Genomic DNA, 22,043 nt, shown 5'->3' with positions numbered 1-22,043 from the left:
TTTTTATCGCTATTGAGATAAGCGTTGCTAATAGCACGCTATCTCAGCGATAAAAATCCACGCTAGCCGGCGATAATTATCCTAGCGCTAAGTGCGCTTAGCGATAATTATCGCCGGTTGTTGTTGATATGCCCCATAGTTAGTCTTTTCATGCAAAATAGAGGAGGTATACAAAATTTTGCTCCAACTACTCCATCACCGTCAGAAGCCAAACCCCATCAAAATAGCCCGACATATATTGGAAAAAGGGTGTTTTTGTGGGCCTTTTATTCTGCATCTGTCTGGTAGGTTCCCAAGGCCTCCAAGCTGAATAAAAACTAACCACATCAAGCAGTCTCTTTAGCTATCCCTGGGGAGATCATGACTGTATGGGTTCCCCCGTGGCTATTTAGTGGGGCAGCACATGACACCCCTTCTGCCATTTTTTTCACACCCCCAAAGAGGACCACGACCCCAGGGTAGAAGCATCATGGGAGCACAGTGTTCCCTTTGTCAGTCATTAATGTTCGCCAGGCAGGACCAGTGCCATAGGGGTAGCGTAGGGCGTCACTGCACTCCAAGTTCAGGAGGTCACAGGGAGGACCAAAGTCCTGGGACCAGTGTAGTGCACTTCCTCCTTGCCCATATCCAGGTGTTGCGGAGAGCACACCACAAACCCACCACCTGCGCTTTAGAGCCAAAAGGAAGGAGCACAGAAAGAGGAAGAAAGACACAAGCAGTGTTGGATAGCGGGGAGTCATGGTGGTGGGTGCTCCTCCACAGTCACCAACAAGAAGGCCATGGATACCCACTTAGGGCCAAGCAGCCGAACTTAAAACAAGAGAAAAACACAAAGGGGAAAAAGGAAAAAAATCTAAGAGCATTGAAAGCCAAACCCATTAACAGGGCCGCAGAACCCCAATAGTCTCAATTGCAGGCTGACAAATATACATATTTGCCTTCTGGTGCCCAAATGAGGGTAATTGCACACCAGGAGAGTTTGAATTGTATTTGGGTGGCTGCCAGGAGAGCGGCAGGCCCCCACATGGAGCCCCACACTTCAAAACGTCTTCAGTAGTTACAAGAGTAACTTGGAAATACTTTGTTTCAGTTCCTCAAACATTCCAAGAGTTAGGTCTTCTGTGTATATGACACTGGATGCAGGGACTTCTGTTTTCAAGACGGGTAGCTGTTTTATAGTAAGTATAAAGGTAGACGAAATACATTTTATAGTATTAAAGATTGAAATCTTTATTGAGAGTAACTATTAACGGTGAGTCACTGCACATATTGTTGAATGTCATGGGAAAGTGGTACCATCCTGCCACATTTTATTATAGATTGCACTGTGATTTGACTGAGTAAATCTGCATTTAACTACTGTTCTGACACCTCAACAAAGCTCAAAGTTCTGATATTTTTTTTTACCTGCACACACTATGTTGTGTTAGATGCATTGGGGATATTGTGATTTTAGAGTCCAGGACTTGCTGGTGCACAGACCATTAGAGATGGTTCCAGTGCAGGGGGTACAGAAAACAGTTAGGGATTTACCTGTCTGTGGGACCCTTCTTTAGTGCTCCATCTCTGTTGGGTTCAAGAACATTTAGAGGGTGGCACCATAGACATCTCCACCTGCCACTCTGTATATATTTGTAAATGTGTGATTCTTGATTAGTAGCAGGCGTAATAAAGTGATTTTCATTGTTAGGTACCATGATTTATTAAGTGTTGGTTATTGTGTTGCTGAGTCTGTAGGCCATAGCATTCCCCCCGAGTGATCCTTGGACTGCTCTACCTCACTACCCTGAGAGTCAAGTGCTCAAAATGTGTACTCAGGTCTCAATCAGGGGTTCTGAGTTATGGGAGTCTCAGGACACCACAGGTTTTCCGTTTTTACGGATTTTTACAGACAAATACAGACAGAAAACAATGTGTTTTCTGTCTGCATTTAGTTTTTAAAGGTGGATAAATACAGAAAATAGTGCTCCTTTAAGTAAACCTCCATGCTGTCTTTCATGAAGTATAGCCCAACAGCTGAGCAGATGGATAGCATATGAAATTACAAAACAGGATGATATTTCTTAAGTTAATGGCTTATGTCAACAAACATTTGTGGTATAATGCTATTATTTACCACTGGATGTATTGTTATGTAATATTTGGCAGCTTAAATGGCTAAAACATGACAGAATCAAAGTATGAGTGCACGTCGATCAGTTAAATAAATATGGAAATGTATTTGTATAACTTCATTTTTATGCAAAACACAAAATAAATATGGATGAATACAGCTAAAATGGCCCAAAGATAAGTATGGATAAATACAGAAGGAAATGTTAAAAAAACACCATCAAACCGGGAGCCGTAATCTCAAGTGATATGTATACATTGCACTCACCTCCCATTCCCTTTTATCAAGCACTTTATTGTGGCACACCCAGATCCATCTAGTGGTTAACTATGGATATCACATGATGTACTCTTTCCGACAGCCTGTCTATTGCAACAGTGCATTAGACATGTTAGAGGCGTCTTGTAGACATGTGACTTTGCAAGACAAGATCTCTTAGTATGGGGACTTCAAGTGAGTCAATTTTTCCACCAGCCATATAATATGCATGTGGTTCTGATGCCTATGTACCTGCTATTGGACATTATGGTGCATTATTGACCAACGCCTGAAGTAAGTGGAAATGAAATGGTTCCTTTCTGAGAAACCTAGCATTCTAAAAGAGACTTCCAACTCATGTACTCTTTTATTAATTTTTGCTCCATACTTTGCAAAATTATCCAACTAACAAATGTTATTTATACAAGTCATCAGCAGAAGAATGTTCACGTAACCTTTACATAAAGGCAAAATAAAAGACAAAGACTTAAAATATCACCCTTTTGACAGTAATAAGCATAATTAGTCTAGATACATTTGTTATCCAAAACATTTAAATTGTTCTTTCAAACCTTTGTCCTAAAACCAAGTTGTTTTTACGGGGACACACGAGTAATGCTACCTGTCAGCATTCTGAATTACCATCTCTCTTCCTGCTGTCGCCACTGTTTCTATGTCATAATTATGCGGCTGCCTGTTCTTAGAGCCTCTATCTTTATTTTCCCTGACATAACCAACTATTATATTAAAAAAATAATAATAATATTGTATGTACTTTTTTAACATCTCTCCGATGAAAGGTTTCTAATTATTCAATCAAAATTGCTCTCCCTCTTAATAACTTCATTATAATGTTACCTCCTCTTTTATTCAGTGTCATTAATTCTAATATTTGGAGCGTATATCAACAACATTATGTTGGTGATCCTGAAATATTGTGCTATTTATACCCCTGTGTTCTTTAACTTGATTTCACATTTTTTAATTGTAATGTTGTTTGTCATCAACGGTAGGAGGAGAGGGACAACACGCTCACCCCCACCACATTTCCGACAACACGGGGGAGGTGACAGAGCAAAATATTTCGATTGTGCCAACACCTCACCCTTGTATTGGCAGCTGTTGTCAAACCATGGCCAACGGACGGCTACTTGCCCAGAAAGGGTTGTCAGTTTGAGGTGTGTGTCAGTGTGTGTGACAAAAATCTGGAATCCCATGCTCCCAGCACTATGCATCGGCTCCATCACCACTGGGTGTAACTCGTCAGATGGGAAGGGGAACTTATGCAGCACTTTGGGCAGTGACGGTTCGCATAGGGAGTGCTGAGCGGTGATGACGCGGGGCGGCGGAGGGGCAGCCTGGGGGGGACAGAACGAGGAAAGTAATTCATACTTTCCTCCGTTCCGTCGTATGACCAAGTTTTCTACCCCCCGCCCCGCAGCACGCCCTATGCCAGCCACCACTGACTTTGGGGGTGATGTGGGTATACTCGCTGTTTAGTGATGTCTAATGAGTTTTAATTGTTATAATTGGGCTCCCAGTTTTATGGAATTATTTTTTTTGCATTTCCATATCTAGTTAGACATATTCATTTTGATATTTTTATTTATATTAGTCCATATTCATTTTGACCATTGTAAAAAATAAATAAACAGATACTAGTGTAATGAAGTGCTTCTTATAGCCCAAACAGAAAGAACCACGCGTACACAAGGTTGTGGTGCACTGCGTTTATTAGCTCACGCAGGAGCGCCGGAGCGGAGCTCTCTCCTTGTTGAATTCGGCGCTAATACTCGCCGGGAAATGGCTGCCGCCGGACGTCCTGTGACGTCACGTGGCGAGCGTTGCTAAACGCTAGACCGCTACACCACATCTCCCCCTTTTATAAAACAACACAAACTTACAACCCCATGGAATATATACAGTCTTACTTGTTGTCCATGCTGAATTCTCCGAACCTCCGGGGCAGTATGATTCTTCTTCCTTGTCGTGTCCACTTACTGGTTTCGCCAGCTTTCGGGGTGGTTATCACGCCCCCTTGGCTGGGTGTCCCTTCACTGCTTTCCACTCCTGCTTCTCCCCACTCATCATTCTCAGTCCCCTCTTGGGCGTCCTCCTCCTGAACACTCTTCTCCTCGCAGGTCTCGTGTCCTGTTCCCGCCTGGGGACTCCTTTCTACTCCTCCCTGGAGACTCTCCCGATCTGCCACCGGGCTCCTCCTTCCGCTGGGTGTCCCTGTTGGGTTCGACACCCCCTGTGTCTTCCTCCCTTCTGTGGGCATGCATCTCGCCATGCGCTCCTGCGACCATATCTTCCCGTCACTGAGAAGTGCTGACCTTGAGTACGGTTCCAACACTTGGAAAGGGGGGGTGAACTTGCTGTCTCCTTTCTTCTTCTGGATAGGTAGCTTGACTCTTACCCATTCCCCCTTCTCCAGTGCGACTTCTTTTGTGTTGTGCTTCCTATCATAGTGTTCTGTGTACACTGTCTGTGCTTTCTCCAGGTTCTTGCGCACTACTGCTGGGGACCAATGGCTCTGGACTGTGAGGAGTTTCCAGGCTACGTTGTCTTTTGTGAACGGCTCTCGTCCTCTTAGCACTCGGAACGGACTGTACCCCGTTGAAGTGGGTGTTATCCGATAGGCCCACATCAGTCGCTTCAACTCCTTCTCCCAGTTGTTTCCTTGACTGATCGCTGCTTGTACCGACCCCATGATCACTCTCTGAACCTTTCCGCTGCACCATTCCCGGCGGGGTGATATATTGGGGTGTGTCGACTTGTGATGCCATTCCTGTCCATGAAGGCTTCCCACTTGCTAGATGTAAACTGCGGACCGTTGTCGCTCAGGATCCCTTTGGGGATACCTTCCCTTATGAAGATCTCCGTCAAGAAATCCAGGATTGTCTCTGTTTCCGCCTTGTCCGCTACATGGACTTCCGGCCACTTGGAGTAGCGATCTACCACTACTGTGATATATTTCTGGATGTCGTTAGTGTCCGTTATGGGTCCCAGGACGTCAATGGAGATCTCTTCCCATGGATTCGCCGGGCATGCATATCTGCCCAGGGGTGGCCTCAACATTTTTTGAGTCTTGTCCGCGTTGCCGCACTGCTCACATACTCTTACGTGGCGTTCTACTGCCATGTCCATCCCCGGCCACCAGTATTCCTCCTTAGCTCTCCCTTTGGTCTTCACTATACCCAGATGACCCTCATGTGTGATGGCTACTATGCGTTGTCTCAACGAGGACGGAGGAACCACCTTGTTGCCGCGCAGCAGGAACCATGGCTTGTCTCCTACGGACAGTTCTTCCCTTACTTCCCAATACTGTTTTAGCTCTTCTCCCAGCAATCTCTTCTCCGGCCATCCGTTCGTTACGTACGCTTTTATGGCGCTCAACTTCTCGTCCTTTCCGTATTCCTCTTCCCATTCTTGGGCACTTATTGCTCTTTCATGGTCGCCAGTGAATGCTACCGCATAGTCCTCCCATCCGCCTTCGTCTTGGACTTCCGAGGCCTCCTTGGATGCCGCTCGACTCAGGAAGTCCGCCACTCTGTTCTTGTGTCCTGGGAGGTATTCTACATCATAGACGTAGTCCAGTAATCTGAGCGTCATCTTCGCGATTCGTGGCGTGGCATGCTCATGCCCGCATGACGTGAGGACCTTCACCAACGGCTTGTGGTCTGTGCGTAGCAGGAACCGTCCGCCCCATAGGAATTGCCGGAATCTCTCCATCGCCCACACAGCCGCCAACATTTCTTTTTCGATGACGCTGAATTTACTCTCGTTCAGGGCTAGCGCTCGGGACGCAAAACTAATCGTGGCTATCGCCCCATCTGAAGTCCTTTGCGTCAGCACCGCCCCCAGTCCGCGGTCACTGGCGTCCGTAGTCAACATGGTGGGAGCGTCGGGGTCGTATCCATGAATGGGCACTGCCTCGCTGATGTTCCTTTTCACTTCCTCGAATTCTCGTTGATGCTCCCCCGTCCATAGGAACGTGGATTTGTTTTTGAGGAGCAATCTCAATTGATGGGTCCTGGAAGCGAAATGAGGGACAAATTTGCTATAAAACTCCGCCATCCCCAGAAAGGTCCGTACATCTTCTTTGTTCGATGGGGTGGGGGCTTCCTTGATTGCCGCGACGTTGGACGCTTTAGGTTCTATGCCGTGCCGGCTTATCTCGTGCCCTAAGTACGTGACTGTGTTCAAACCGAACCTGCATTTGTCCCATTGGGCAGTGAGCCCGTTCTGCTTCAGCACCGTCAGGACTTCCACTAACTTCTTGTTATGCTCTTCTCGGGAGGCTCCCATCACCAAGATGTCATCCTGAAAGTATTGGATGCCTGTTTTCTTTTGGAACAACTTGTGCATCAACTTTTGAAAGTCTGCAGCTGCCGAGGCGAGACCGAACGGCATCCTTCAGAACTTGAAGCACCCGAACGGCGTGATGAACGACGTCAGGTGGTTGCAAGATCAGTGTAGGGCGATCTGGTGGTAGGCGGACGTCAAGTCTACAGTGGAGAACCACTGTGCCCCTTGGGTTCTAGCCAACATCTCGTTGTTCCTGGGAAGTGGGAACTTGTCCACCACAATATTCTTGTTCAGTTCCCTTAGATCGACGCACAGCCTCACCTTCCCGTTGGGTTTCTGCGCCACCACTAAGGGGGCCAACCATTCCGCGTTGTCGATCGCCTCTATCACGCCGTTGTCTTCCAACCTCTGTAGCTCTTCTTGCACTGCAACCCTTGTGCGGAATGGGATGTTGCGCTCTTTGTGGGACACCGGCTGGGCTCCCGCTTTGAGTTGAATCTTGTGTGTAAACTTCGCCATGCGGCCAATGGAGTCTTTGAACACCTCCGGGAATTCTTCTTTCCATCGCTGGGCTTCCTGGTCTGGTCCGTCGTCGGTCATGAGGACTTGCATGTGCCCTCCTGGGTTCAGCTTTAAGCCCAAGGCTCCTTGGTCTCTCCAGCCCAATACCGATGGTCCCTTCTCCACCACGTACAGCTTTCCCTCACATGTATGGGTATAGGTTCCCCCGTGAACGTTACCGGATGAATGTCAGTGGGCCTCAAGTAGTACGCCGTGCTTGCTGCGAAGTCTTCCTCCCATATCCTCCGTTGTATGATTGTGTAGGGCGAACCTGAGTCCGCTACCATGGTGACTCTTATGCCGCCTATAGTCATTTCGCACTTTGGCTTTTTGTCCGCCGTGCTCTCTATTCCCAATACTTGTTCCTCTACTATCAGGATTTCATCGTCCTCTTCTTTGTCCACTTCGTCGTCTTCTTCACGTGCCCCTTGGGCTACGTACTTCACCTCTTGCCTCGGGGACTTCCTTCTGCACACCTTTTCGTAGTGGCCTATGAGTCCACAATACGAGCATTTGGCGCCAAATGCCGGGCAACCCTTGTCGCTGGCTGCATGGGTGCCGCTGCCGCACCTGTAACAGGCCGTCTTGTTCCATTGCCTTTGCCCTTGTGTTCTCGTCGTCCTGGTATTGAATCTTTTATGGGTCCGTGTGCCTTGGTGCCACGCCGGTTGTTTGCTGTCTGGTGTTTTCCGGTCTTCCACCTTTCATACCGCTTGCTCCGGGTGGTTTTCGCGTTTGGCCGCTTCTACGCACCTCCTGGTTAGTTCTGCTTTCTTCACTAGGGCTACGACGGTCTTCAGCGGCGTGTCTCCGTTCGTCCACAGTTTTTCTTGGATGGCGGTGTTCACCGTGTGCATGATGATTTGATCCCTTATTAGGTCTTCCTGCAGGGTACCGAACTTACACGTTAGGGCCAGTTTCTGTAAGGCCGCCACGTATTCATCGACGGATTCTCCTTTATTCTGTTTCCGATGGTAGAAGTTATACCTATCTATTGCCGTGCACACCACTGGGCGGTAATGGGCGTCCAGGTCGTCTATCGCATGTTGAAACATGTCGTCGCCTGCTGCTGTCCTATCTTCCTTCACCAGATCTTGGTACACTCTTTGCCCTGCTGGACCCAAATGGTGGAGGAGAATCTTCTTCCGCCGCGAGCTCGTGTACGGGGCGTCACCCTCCTCTTCCAGGGCTGCAAGGTAGTTTAGGAAATACCTTTTCCAGTCCTCCCACGGCATCTCGGGCTCCCCTGTTTTAACCAAGAAGGGCACCGGGTTCGTTAAGGAGAATGCCTGAGAGGTCATTTTCTTCCCACTGCCGGCGCGTCTTCCTCTCGGTGTGGACGTGCCCAACGTCTCCTCCTCTCCGACGTCGCTGCCCCTCTCTTCCTCCTCCTGACCGGATTCTCCAGTCGCCGCGGGACTGCCGCTGACTTCCTCCAGGGTGCTGGCCAATTGCCCGCCTGGTGGTCCCCCGTACCTTCTTTCCCCTTTTCTGGGGTGCTCCGATCGTCTCTGCGGGCCCTCCTCGCCTGTTCCAGGAGCTTGGTGCGCTTAGCACGCTTGCCTTTGCGCCCTCAATGGCTGGCGCGTCCTCCGCTTCTCTGCCGCGCTCCTGCATCGTGCACGTGGTGGCCTCTGCCGGGTTCCCTCGTTTTCACTGGGGCTCGGGTCCAGGGTGCGTGGGCGCCACCCTCTCACCACCTCGTCGCCATTGTAATGAAGTGCTTCTTATAGCCCAAACAGAAAGAACCACGTGTACACAAGGTTGTGGTGCACTGCGTTTATTAGCTCACGCAGGAGCGCCGGAGTGGAGCTCTCTCCTTGTTGAATTCGGCGCTAATACTCGCCAGGAAATGGCCGCCGCCGGACGTCCTGTGATGTCACGCGGCGAGCGTTGCTAACCGCTAGACCGCTACACCACAACTAGGATATTTCAACATGTATTTAACCAATAAATGTACTCTTATGATTTAATACCCACAGACGATAAACCGATACTCTAATTTGAAAATAAAGCACATTTTTGTATCAGCCTTCTCTACTCCTACAGCTATCACCCTCACCTGTCAATCTGCACAGATATTGACACATTAGTCATGACTGACATAATTTAGAATCACACAAACATAATGTAATTTCCATTTCTCTCCGTAATTAAAATGAATACAAAAATACAGACAAGAATATAGATGGTTTTCTGTTTGTATTTATTTGCATAAATCTGCAAAATGAAAAATTGGGAACTTCAGTTATAATTAATCAATGTAATTGTTATGTATGTCATGCTTTGGAAGTGATTAGCGTAAATAAAGGAATTAAAATCCAATTATTCACTGCTATTCCATTTCAACAATGAAAAACAAAAGCTACCTTTCAATGTTTTGATGGCAGGAAAGTAAGCACTTTCTTCCCCAATCACCACCCGCACATTCCCGGTCATTAGACACTTCAGTGAAGTCCTGGAATGAATCATGGCCCCCTGTGGAAACCCTACCTGAAGAACAAAGTGTTTCCTATTTCTTCTGCTGCCAGATAAATTCCAGGAGCAGGCAACGCAATGGGCAAAAATATACTGCTCAACATACAGTTTTGTAAAATGTGTTTCCATTCTTCCACTCTTAGGTAGTGAGAGTGCTGAGTGACAGCAAGGAAAACATTTTCCTGCATTCTGGTATCACCCTGTAAAGACTTTAGATGAATATGCTGTAAAATCTTTTCATCAGGTGTAGAACTCAGGAAATGTCACTTACCTTTATGAAGGGTCAAGTATCTCAGTGTTGAAGACACACATAGGGCGTCATTTAGAGAATAATGGATTTGGCCTGTCGGATTTACCTCCTTACTGATCGGTCAGACGAATGTAAACAAGAGTATGTAATATACTATTCAATGCATGACAGGTCAGTGACAGTGACTTATAGAAAATTCATATAAGCATGTTTTCCAAAAGTTTTGTTTTGTAACCATTGCTGCACTTTAACTGTGTTTTTTTCTGTGAATTTCTGAGTTTTTCTTTAAACGTTCCATAAGGTCTTATATTGAAAGTGAGTCATAACTTCCCTTTGACCTTTGGTTTTTCATTGAAACACACATACACACACTTATCAACTGAAAAAAACAAAGGTTAGGGATTGTACGAATATCTTAGGGTTATATTAAAAAATGGTAGAGATTCACATAAAAAAGCAAAGGCTAAAAGGACTTGGTAGGTGAAAATGTCAGTTGAAACATACCCGTTTTAACTAACAAAACCATTGGAATTCATGAGTTCTATTCATCTCAAATAACTATAACTCATGCCCCAAATAAGTATAACTCACGCTTTGCCCATGCAAGGTTCTGTTATCAATCATGTCATCTCAAATGTCATTAGGTATGTTACCAAAGCAGTCATTGAACATGCCATGAGTGATGTAATATGTGACGGTAAAAGGTGGGCGCATGTTTGTAAATACAATTCTGGTTAGTCTATAATTACAGCTATGCCCACCTTAACATGCACACCAAATGCAATCTTAGTGAGCTTACCTAGGATGTGACAGAATGCATCACAAATTATGTAAATGATCTCAAAGGTAACATGGCCAAAACCGACTGTGCACAACCATGTATGGTGGGATTGGCTGCAGAGACAAGCTTTAGGCCAGGCACTGTGACCAACCCATGCAGGGGCATGGGTTGGGCACATCCTCTATGTTATGGGGAGTAGTAGCAAGATATAAGGATATCCAAGTGATGACACTGGCCCCTCTTGGCAGTTGATGGAAATCCTATCAATTTGCGCAAGCTTTTTCCTTTCTTTTCTCACCTACATTATGACTCCAGAGTGACTGTCTTTGAGGTTATAGTCTATAAAGGTGTAATGATAAAGATTTTTTTGTTCTCTACAGTAGTAGTTTTTTTAGACCACCAGATTCCTCTTTAGGATTTTTTGGGCACATCCTCCACACATCCTTGCTGCATGTTTCCATAGGGTGTGTGCAATGAGGCTTGGCCTAGACCCATTTCCTGTGAGTGGACAATTTCTGCAGGCACTGCCTTGAGCAACACATAAGAATTATTTGGCTCTTATGTGAGGTATGGACTGCAGATCACGCAGTGTGTTCCCTCTACTCCATGCAGTCTCATCACACCAAGCGAGGTGGAATCTTTGCAATTGGGAAAGAGATCTCTACTTACAAATAGGAGATTATATACAGGAAGAGGAGCTCAGTCATTTTGAGCACCTCCTCCCAACACCTCAACATTACCCTCCTCCATCCTGCTGCTCCTTTCTTTTTTCTATCCTCCAATATGATTGAGGGACAAGATGGGAGGGCCCCCTATTCACTGATGAAGAATTGGAGATCAATTGTTAGGGTGTTCTCCAAACATGGCCTCACCTTTATGGTGTCTCGCAACCAGCTGAGCAATGCAGCAGGATTCCAAATGTGAAGATAGATTGGCACATAAAGCAACACCGTGGGTGTCTACACCAGGTGGGAAAAGCTGTGCCGCAAATGCTGGGGGAACTTCTTCATTGGGCCATGATTAAGATACAGGATATTCTGGATATGTTGGGGTTGTACTCCCCACCACATTCTAGGGACCCCCTCATGAGACCTTTGTTTTGAAGTGTCTAGAGAGTATCCTGGCCAGCTCTCCAAGATTATCTGGAACAGTTTGAGCAGCAGGCTGTCGGTAGGTGTATTATGTGTATATACACTTAAGAACGTATGCATTTTGAAACTAGATTCCTTTAATGTTCAGTCTGAGCTTCGGTCTAGCATTTCATGTTGTAATTAACTAGTATTATTTGTGTTTAATGAAAGGAATGAACGTTTGAAAATACTAACATGCATGTATTGTTTTAGCTTTGGTTGGTTTCACTAATCTTATCTGGACATAATGAAAATGTTTTTCAAAATATATAATTTGAGTCAACATAACAATTAAAACACTACTTCCAAATTTGGGAACAATTTCATTTCTATGTTGCCAAATTTAGTTTATGTGATGCTGATATTGTGTACCTTTACCATACTTTAAAACACCATTTCTATTGCTGTTGGAAAAATAATTAAAACATATTACACTAAAAACAACTTTAAGGCATAAACTTTTAGGATGCTTTGTTGCCTTGTACAAACATACTCTAATCTAAGATAGATGTTCCAAAAAATCTTTTAAAATTGTGACCAAATGATTATGCAAAAAAAAACCTTTTGAGCATCCCATTTTCCTGCTTTGAATGCCTGATTACAAAGAAGTTTCGGAAATTATAATACCTAAGGGCCCAAATTACAAAGCCTACATTTTGGCCGTCCCAATTGCAAAGGATGCAGAGATGGTTATTGCCTGGATTCAATGATGAACACTCAGAGCTTCAACCCAAGATGGGAGCCTGTATCAACGTGTGAGGTGGTCCTGGGTAATGTACCTTTGCCTCCTCACTGTCTCCAGTCAGCATAAGTAGCGAGCCAGTATTGGCAAACACTATGGAAGTGACTGGGGTCCTGATAGTGGTACATGCAAGAGATCCTGCTCTGGCTTTTCCTGGAATTTAAGGCCAGGACACGCATAGATTGAGGCTGGATTAAGGGTTGTTGGGGATTTATGCTCCAATGGTACACTGCATACATATGACATCCTTGCAGATCACTGGGAAATGGTCATGGGTCATTTTCTCACACTTAATACAAAGATAACAGCAGCCAAGTACACTTGGGGAGAGGAGCTTGTAGAGCCACTTATTATCAATATCCTTTGGGTGATGTTGACACACAGGACATGCAGACAAGCCATATCCGACCTCTATGACGCTGTGTCCATATTTACGTGTGTGGAGTTGACAGATATAAGGACAGAATGGGAGGGAACACTGGCTAGTACCTTTTTTTGTATAAAGAGCAGAACAAAATACTGCTATACACCAAGACAGTTGCTCTGAATCCCATATTTATATTTACTCAACTGAACTACTTACATCAGATGTACTTGACACAAAAAAGAATTGCATTAGTACATCCAGTTGCTATAGATAGGAGCCCTAGGTGTCAGGCAGCGACCATGGGTATAGGTATCAGCTTGTCCAAGGATTATGCAAGATTTGTCAAAGATCGCAAGTGTCCTGTAAATCGATACCAACAAGATAAATTGTCTTGCTGCTTGGATCAAATACAGAGATGTTTCAGGATCTCAGCTGTTTTATTTACTAAACGGGCCATTGCTGTGGCTTGGAAGGGTAGGCATCTACCAGATATGATGCTGGCTAGTGAATATCCAGAATTGGACGAGAGCGGAGATGACAGTCTTACGGATATATTCTGTGACAAGCATGGCTGCAGCAAAGAGGACTACAATTACTGGGTATATGCCCCCACCTACAATGCGATTGATATACACTAAGGACAATTCCCTACATGCTAAGTGGGTGTGTCAGTGTTTTACTGGATGATGTCACTGGTGATGCCATTACAAATGTCATCAGTAATGTCATCGGTGATGTAATTTGAGATGTCATGAGTGATGCGATCAGTGATGTCACTGACCATGTCATGAGTGATGTATTATGTGAGGTTATAAGCAGCGCATACGGAAGGCGTGAATTATAGTTATCTCAGGCAAATATAACTGCTGAATTTCTCTGGTTTTGTATGAGTGGAATGTCAGCATAACTATAAGGTCCCTGTAACCTTAGTTTTTTTGGGTGAATATTTAAGGTGTCTTAAACGAATTCCTAACTATAACAACTCTGTAACCTTTATTTTTAAGTGAATTTCAGCCCCCATCACATTCAAAACTTATAACTGTAAAATGGATTATAACCAACACACTAAAGGACTCTATAATAGCATGTATAACTCCTTTAATATCTCTATAAGATAGTGTATAACTCTTTCAATGGAATCTGTGACTGCATACATCACTGTATCAGTAAGTCTCTCATTCGCTGTAAAATTATTTGAGTGGATCTGTGAGATGGTGCATCAGTCTATCAATGGCTCTGAAACATACTGCAGGACTGTATCAGTGCATCTATGAGTGGGTGCATTAGTGTCTCAATGGGTCTGTGATTGGTTGCATGAGCCTCTCAGTCGATCTGTGAGTAAGCACATGAATGCCTTTGTAAGTAAGTATATGACTGTCTGACTGGATCTGTGAGTGGATACATGAGTGTCTAAGTGGGTCTCTGAGTGGGTGAGTGGGTGAGTGAGTGAGTGGATGCATGAGTGTCCAAGTGGGTCTGTGAGTGACTACATGGGTCTCTCACTGGGTCTATGATTGGGAGTGTGAGTGTCTGCATGGTTCTGTGGTGGGTCCATGGGACTCAGTGGGACTGTGAGAGAGTGAGATACTCTCTGAGTGTATGAGTGACTGGATGCATAAGTCTCTCAGTGGGTCTGTGAGTGGGTGTGTGAGTAACTGTATGGTTGTGTGAGTGTCTGAGTGGGTCTGTGAGTGGGTATATGAATGTCTGAGTGGATCTGTGAATGGGTGTATGAGTGTCTCAATGGGTCTGTGAGTAAGAGCATAAGTATCTAAGTTAATGAGTGAATGGATGCATGCATGACTGTCTGAGTGGATCTTTGACTGGGAGGTGAGTGTCTGGGTTGGTCTGTGACATGATGCGTGAGTCTTTGAGTGAATGGGTGCATGTATATCTGAGTCCATCTGTGAGTGGGTGCGAATGTCTGAGTGTATCTGTGAGTGGGTGTATGAGTGTCTCAGTTGGTCTGTGAGTGTCTCAGTGGGTCTGTGAGTGCATACATGAGTGTGGGGGTAGGTCGGTATATGGGCGCATGGCTCTCTGAGTGAGTCTGTAAGTGGGTGCATGAGTATCTGAATGGGCCTGTGAGTGGATGTAAGAGACTCTAAGTGGGTATGAGACTGTGTGTGCATAAGTCTATGAGTGGGTATGAGTTTGTGTACATAAGTCTATGAGTGGGTCTCTAAGTAGGTGTGTGAGTCTCTGAGTGGGTCTGTACATGGGTGTGTCACTCTCCGAGTGAGTTTGTAAGTGGGTGCATGAGTACCTGAATGGGTATGTGGGTGGGTGCATGAGTATCTGAGTGGGTATGTGGCTGGATCTATAAGCATGTGAGTGGGTATGTGAATGGGTGCATAAGTAACTGAGTGAGTTTGTGAGTGCATACTTGAGTCTGTGAAAGTGACCTGTGAGTGTGTAGAATCATATATATATATCTTTAAAATTTTCACCAATATTCATGGTGTCGCTGCAATATTTGAGATGTCCCCGCGATGGTACACAGGGAGCCATGCTGGCAATCACAGCATCGTAGCAAATAATTGTGTGTAATAAAATAAAAATTGGGACACATAACTTGTGTCACTAACACCCCCAGTTCTCAAACCTGGTGTCAGAGTACCTCCACCCTGACCCGTAATGTTAGCTTTCACAGAAGATTTCTGCCTTGAGAATAAATCTGGGCAGTTAACGCCATTCCGCTCATGGAGTTTGCAGAGATTTCCCCACTCTGCGTTAAGCAAAGCTTGTGGCGTTCCGAAAAACTCCGCTCCACATAGCAGAGTTTTTTCCCTCCCACGCCTTCGTCAAAGTCATGTTGGCGAGCGCAAGTGTGGGTAATCAACCTCCCTGTGAGATTTCTCAACGCAGGAAATTAGATTTCTCATTGCGAGTGGTCGGGTATGCTCATGACCGCTAGCGTTGAGAAACTGCCTGCTAGCGTTAAGAAAGCTGCAGCTCGAGTAAAACTCTACTTGAGTGGCAGAAAGGAAGCAGCGCCTGATTGCGCTGTGCATGGTGCCGTTCATGATGATTGCAAAGTGCAGACAAGCACCTGGCACTGAAAATCACCGTGTACAGTATTTATCCAACGCACTCTGCTGCTTGTCGAGCTCTGCGTAGTGCGGCAGAGTTTCTTTTGCGCTTCGTGGAGTTCCACGTAGCATAACTCTGCGAACTCTGCCCAGGCTTACTTGAGAACCTTTCCTGATCAATAAAATGGAGGCAGCAACTTTCTGGTCAGGCCGTGTCCATCCAATCAGAGCATTACCGCTGGTGAGTCGATTGGCGATTTACAGTGAATTTGTAACAAAATATCCACGATTATCGCGAAAACTGCCACAAAATATCCACGGCCAGAGATACCACTATAATTTTCTGCATTTCACAAGAACTACTCAACAGATTTGCACCAAATAACACAAAGCACAATCTGCAAAACAACATCTACCTTTTTGCCAAATTTGGTATAATTCCATGCAGCGGTTCAGGCTGTAGGCTCGACAACGAGTTCCTATGGCAATTAGTATTACAAATGCACCTTTATTTTGCGCCCCTATTTCTCAGTCCCCAATACACGGATCACCCCTAAACTTTCCATGACACACAGAACCCACGTGGACACTTTTTTGGGAGACTTTCATGCAGATTGGTCAAACAACGCCAAAATTATCGGCAAGTCAAAGAAAAAAAATTCTATGAAAACTAGGTCCTAATTATAACTGGTGACTGAAAAAGGAAAGCTGAAACTGCCACTAAGCAAAATCATGATCAACAGTATAGTTGTTTTTTTCATTTTTAATGGATAGCATGCTAGCGCTGTAAATTGACAATCTAGACTAAGGGACTCTATGGAACAGTAGAAGGCTGTGTGCCGAAACGTGTAGACCATCCATTTGGTTGCACTAACTGCACTATGAATATATAACAAAAATGAACTAAAGAAAGTTTATACTGCACCTAAGTCTACAGTGCTGTGTTTTCTTGTTGGAGGTGATGAGATGGTAGAAGCAGATTGAATACAATAGCAGCACTGCATACCACATGCACCAGGGAAGCAAGGTGAGACAGCATCCTGCAGCTATTGTTGGAAGAAGGGAATTCCGCTGATGCCTCTGCCCTTGGTTTGGAAGCCGTCCCCTCACTGAATGCTGGAAAAAAGCGAACATCAGTAAGCTGACCAGTCGGAAGGGCACTGTTGTGGGAATCTTAGCGGTGGGGGCAGGAGTTTGGAGTGGCATACTCAGCGCTGCGTAGGTAGCGGTAGGTTTGGCTCTAACCATCCCATCCCATACCAGTGGGAAACCCTGAGAGTGAATTGCCCGCACGGCATACGTTCGGAGATTGTAAAGTGGAAATCAAGAGGACCGATTTTCACTATAGTAGAAAGCGGGGAAAGCAATAAGAACGTATACTTATAAAAAGGCATATCTCCGGTTCCCAGTTTTTTATAATAATTGAGGAAAAGTAGACTCAACTTTTGGAAAAAATCCCAGACCTTAAAAAGGAAAGGGTGCATTGGCAATTGGACAACAAGGAAATCTCTCAGACAACATGGCAGAAAGAGGCAGGAACAGAGCCCACAGGGTGAATGAGTTACTTAATGATAATGCAACACAATCCACTCAGGGTACAGTGGAACAAGGAGAAGGAGGAAAACGGACAATCAATGCCATCATGAAAGACCTAGAGCACAGTCTGAAAATGGAGATTAACAAGTGGTGGGAGATGACGACACTCCAGAAATATATTGAACATAAAAGAAAACAGAGAGACCTGAGAATATTGATAATGCCAACTGTAAATGACTTGGATGGAGATCTAATGAAATAGTGGCAAGCTGACACCGAGTGCTCTTTCAGATTGATGAAAACACTCATAACAAATGCTGAAAGGAAATTGGAGAAAGTGATTGCAAGAATCAAAGAATTGGAGCAGGAATTAGAAAAGTATACTATAAATGATGAAATCAAAGCCGCTGTGGAAGCAATGGAAAAAAAAATCAAGAATCATGAAATGGATGTAGAGAAGAGGAAGGCAAATACATTTAAGAGAGGCCGAATTGATTATACATGTGGTTAAATTTATACATTCACAAGAAAATGTGATGCTCTCAGAAATTGGGTTGTGATGGATAAATATACAGGCTATAAGACATCAGGTACAGTGGATAGTTCAGAAATCAGCTCCGCAGAAGAGGATTACAATATTTACAATTTGGATTTCCAAAGGACGACAAGACAAAAAGGAAGAGGAAGAGGGACCATTGCGGGGAGAGGACACACAAAGTCAAAATTAGAAGTTGTAGAAGAAAAAGGAAAAAACAAAATAGGAAGAGGAAGGAAAAACCAAAACTGAAAAAGAAATTAATACCAGAGAATCTAGTTATCAACTTGTCATCCAACACCCTTAGCATGGATCAAATAAAATTATTAAACAAAAAACTATCATTCTGCGCACACACACACACAAACCTACCAAACTTACGTATTGAGCTATACAAGTTTTGCCGTAAACTCAAATTAAAAAAACATTTTGAGAATAGTTCATCAAGTAACCGGAGGAAATTAACAACTCCCATAGAAACATCCACCTTAACAATGAATGACTTGTCATCTCTGAAAATATTGGCATCCCTGGAAAATAAATCAGGAATGGACAGAGAAAACATGTCACAACATGAACTTTCAGACAAACAGTTTTGCAAAGATATGGGCCTCATAACATAAAAAGCAGGAAACAGTGGATTGAAAACACAATAAACTTTCGGTCCGCAACCACCCCCAGTTAATAAAATCGACCTCTTCTAAGAGATAATGATAGAGGACATCAATCATTTAATAAAAAGTCCACCCATACAAAAACCCAAGAATTTAACCAATGGGGAGTTTAAAGCCATGAAGGACTTAAGAGAAAATCCAACTATTATTGTGAGAAGGTGGCCTGATATATGCTGTCCACTAGTTCTAGTGGGCACCTTGTTTCAGTCCAAACAACCCCTTATGATGATAGGTTAAAGACAACCTGTATTGAAAGCTATCCTAGTGGTAGCTATGGAGAGCAGCCTTCAGACTAAGTCTTGAAGGAATGTAAAGCAGCTTGTTTAACCAGTCTATCATCTCTTGAATGATCAAATGAAAGGATAACCACACCAGGCGTATATTTAAAATATATGTATTTAAGTTAAAACACCCCCCTCTAGTCTCTTTATGAGACTGGAGTTCGAAGTACTTAAGTTACAAGTGTGCAATCAACAGTAATAGCACAAATACACGTTTGGGCCCTAGGGGCGTACCAAACCATATACCAAAAAAGTGATATAAGAACCACGACTGAACTAGACACAAGGCCTACAGCCTGTAGAATCGATGGGACCCCAAGGAACCACCCAAGGTAGTGACACAGGGGACCCAGGGGTACTGTATGCAGTGTGTGAACACAACCGCGGGTTCCCGTTATCTTCTGTGGGCAATGTCGCGGTTGGAACTTTAAAGATTAGGGACACTTAGAATCGAGTCAGGACCAAACCCTTTTGGACTTAAGAAGTTCTATGGCTAGCACCCACGGGGGCACCAGAGTACTCGAGTTACCTCACCCAGGGAAGCCGGGTGCATAGGTGTCTTTTGGTGTCGGGTCGCGTCGTCGATTGCAATGGAAGCCTGCAAAGAACTGCTGCTGCCGTGAAGAGGAGAAGTGTCCGAAGAGATCCAAGCCTGGATCTAGGATGGAAGGAACCTGAAAGCAGAGGGGACAGAGTCTGGGTCACTAGCCAGTGACCGAGGGCAGGATGGACCAATGCCCACAGATGTCGGGTGCGTCAGGTGAGTTGATGGGTGTCTTGACTCTTCAGCCACGAGGTCCAGGAGGTGTCAACAAAGTCCATGAGCAGGATTCAAGCTGTTCTATAAAGTCGATTGAGTGCTGCGGTGTCGGTTACCAGATTGGACCCAACAAGCCTTGGCAATCGCAAGTCACAGGAATTCAGAGAAAGGACTGCGGTGCAGACCAGCAAGGTCTGAGGGACTCACCCAGAGAGGGTAAGTCAGAGCACGTCTACAGCAACCAGGAAAGCCCAAGTAGAAGAGGAGTTGCCTTTGTCGGGACCTACTAGCCAACGGGCTAGCGATCGCAAAGGAGCCTCAAGTGGTCACAGTTGAAACTGGCCCATGGGTCACTCGTGGAGTGGAGGTCAGCAATCTTTGCTGCAGTAGGTGCTAAAGTCTGGGGTTACTCAGAGCTCAAAGTACAACTTCAAGAAAGTCCCAGAAGCTAGCGTTGCTGCAAAAGTTCACGGTGTACAGGGGTCACAGTTCCACATCACCCACGATAGTCACAGGCCTCAACTTTGCTGTGGACGCAGGGTAGCCTCGGGAAAGTCTGGAAATCCACCTCTGGTGATGCAAAGACTTCGGCGTCTGGCGGAAGCTTCATCGTTGCAGACCGGTCAGTTGCTTCTTTGGTGCCTGCCAAGCAGGGGAGTCACTCCTTGCCCCAAGGGAGATTTCTTTCATCTTCTAGTCGTGAAAGAAAGTCGAAGGTCCAGGATATGTGTTGCAGAGTTTCGTCCAGGGTAATCTAAAGTCCTAGGGACTGGATTCCTATACTTATACTAAGTTTAGGGGATGGACTAACTCTAAGGCCCCACCTACGGCTGGGTTTGGAAAGAGGGTTGGTTACACCCATTTCCTTTGTCCAGTTTCGCACCAGAGCAGGAGCAGGTAGCCCCTGCAACTGGTTTGAACTGGATTATGCACAGGGACAGCAAACATGCCCCCAGTGCATTACTTCAAAGCACCAGAGAGTGCTCCCGCCCAGCCCCAATACAAATCTGCCTGTCTGGGGAGGTGGTTACCATTTGACAGGAAACCTATTGTCCAGGCCTCCCCTACCGGAGTTTCGGTTAGCAGCAGGAGGCCAGACCTGTGTCTGTGGCAGAGGCATACATTTTGTGATGCCAGGGCTCAGGAAAGTCCTACCGGGTTTGACCAGTGTGAACATGTCTCTCCCTCTAGAAGGGTGGAATGCTCCACCTGCCGCCAGAACTGGTGGGGCGGTAGTATTCCAAGATGTTTGACACCAAACACGACATGTTTTGCTACAGCCATTCCAAAGTTAGCGTTTACCGCGAGGTTATAATGCACTTAAGAGTATATGGTATGGCTGTATCACAGAACAGCCATTAGGAAGTATTTCCGAAAGCTGCAGAGGGGCTCAGCTCATGCTTGGGCTCCCTCTCACACAAAACCAAGCACTCTGCCTTCAGGATTGTCAAGGCCTGCCTTAGGAGTGGCTTATAGGTTTACATGTGGCGGGGTCCCAATCCCCCCACACTGCCCCGGGGACCGCCCTCCCGGGGCTCTAACATAGTATAGGCGGGGGGCTCACGGCCTCCCGCAGCCCCAGGGACCGCCACCCCCCAGGGCTTGAAAAATTGGTGTGGGGGGCTCTCAGGCCCCCCCAGCCCCGGGGACTGTCACCCCCGGGGCAACTTAAAAATGTGGGAGTGTGTATAGGCCCTGGGGACCGCCACCCCCCAGGGCCGACTCCTGCAGTGTCCCGGGGTGCCCACCCACGGGACACTGTAGTTTGCAATGAAAGGGCGGGAGCCTCGCGGCTCCCGCCCTGTCATTGCAAACTGCTTTGCTTCATTGAAGCGAGACCTGCTCTCGCTTCAATGAAGCAAAGCAGATTGCTTTTCCACATGGGGAGCAGCATGTTAGCTGCTGCCCATGTGGAAAAGCAATGCCGGCTCCCGCAGGACGCGGGGAGCTGGCTGGGACCATGGGGGGTTTTGGGACCCCGCCACGGCCACGCGGCCCCATCCTAAAAAAAGAAGAACTGCCCGGAGGATGGGGTCCCCGGGGCCATAAGTGGACACAGGAGGGGGTCAAGGCAGCCCCCTCCAAAATAAAATGTTTTTAAAACAAGGGCCATGCCCCGGGGGATAGGATCCCGTGGCCCCCTCCCGATTAAAAAAAAAATTGGGGCAGGTCCTGAGGGATGGGGTCCCCAGGGCCAATAAATTAGAAAAAGAAGGGGGCTATGTAGCACCCCT

Source organism: Triturus cristatus, chromosome 5_1 (genome assembly GCF_964204655.1).
Source record: "Triturus cristatus chromosome 5_1, aTriCri1.1, whole genome shotgun sequence".
Classification (NCBI taxonomy): domain Eukaryota; kingdom Metazoa; phylum Chordata; class Amphibia; order Caudata; family Salamandridae; genus Triturus; species Triturus cristatus.
Note: the sequence above shows the minus strand (reverse complement) of the source record.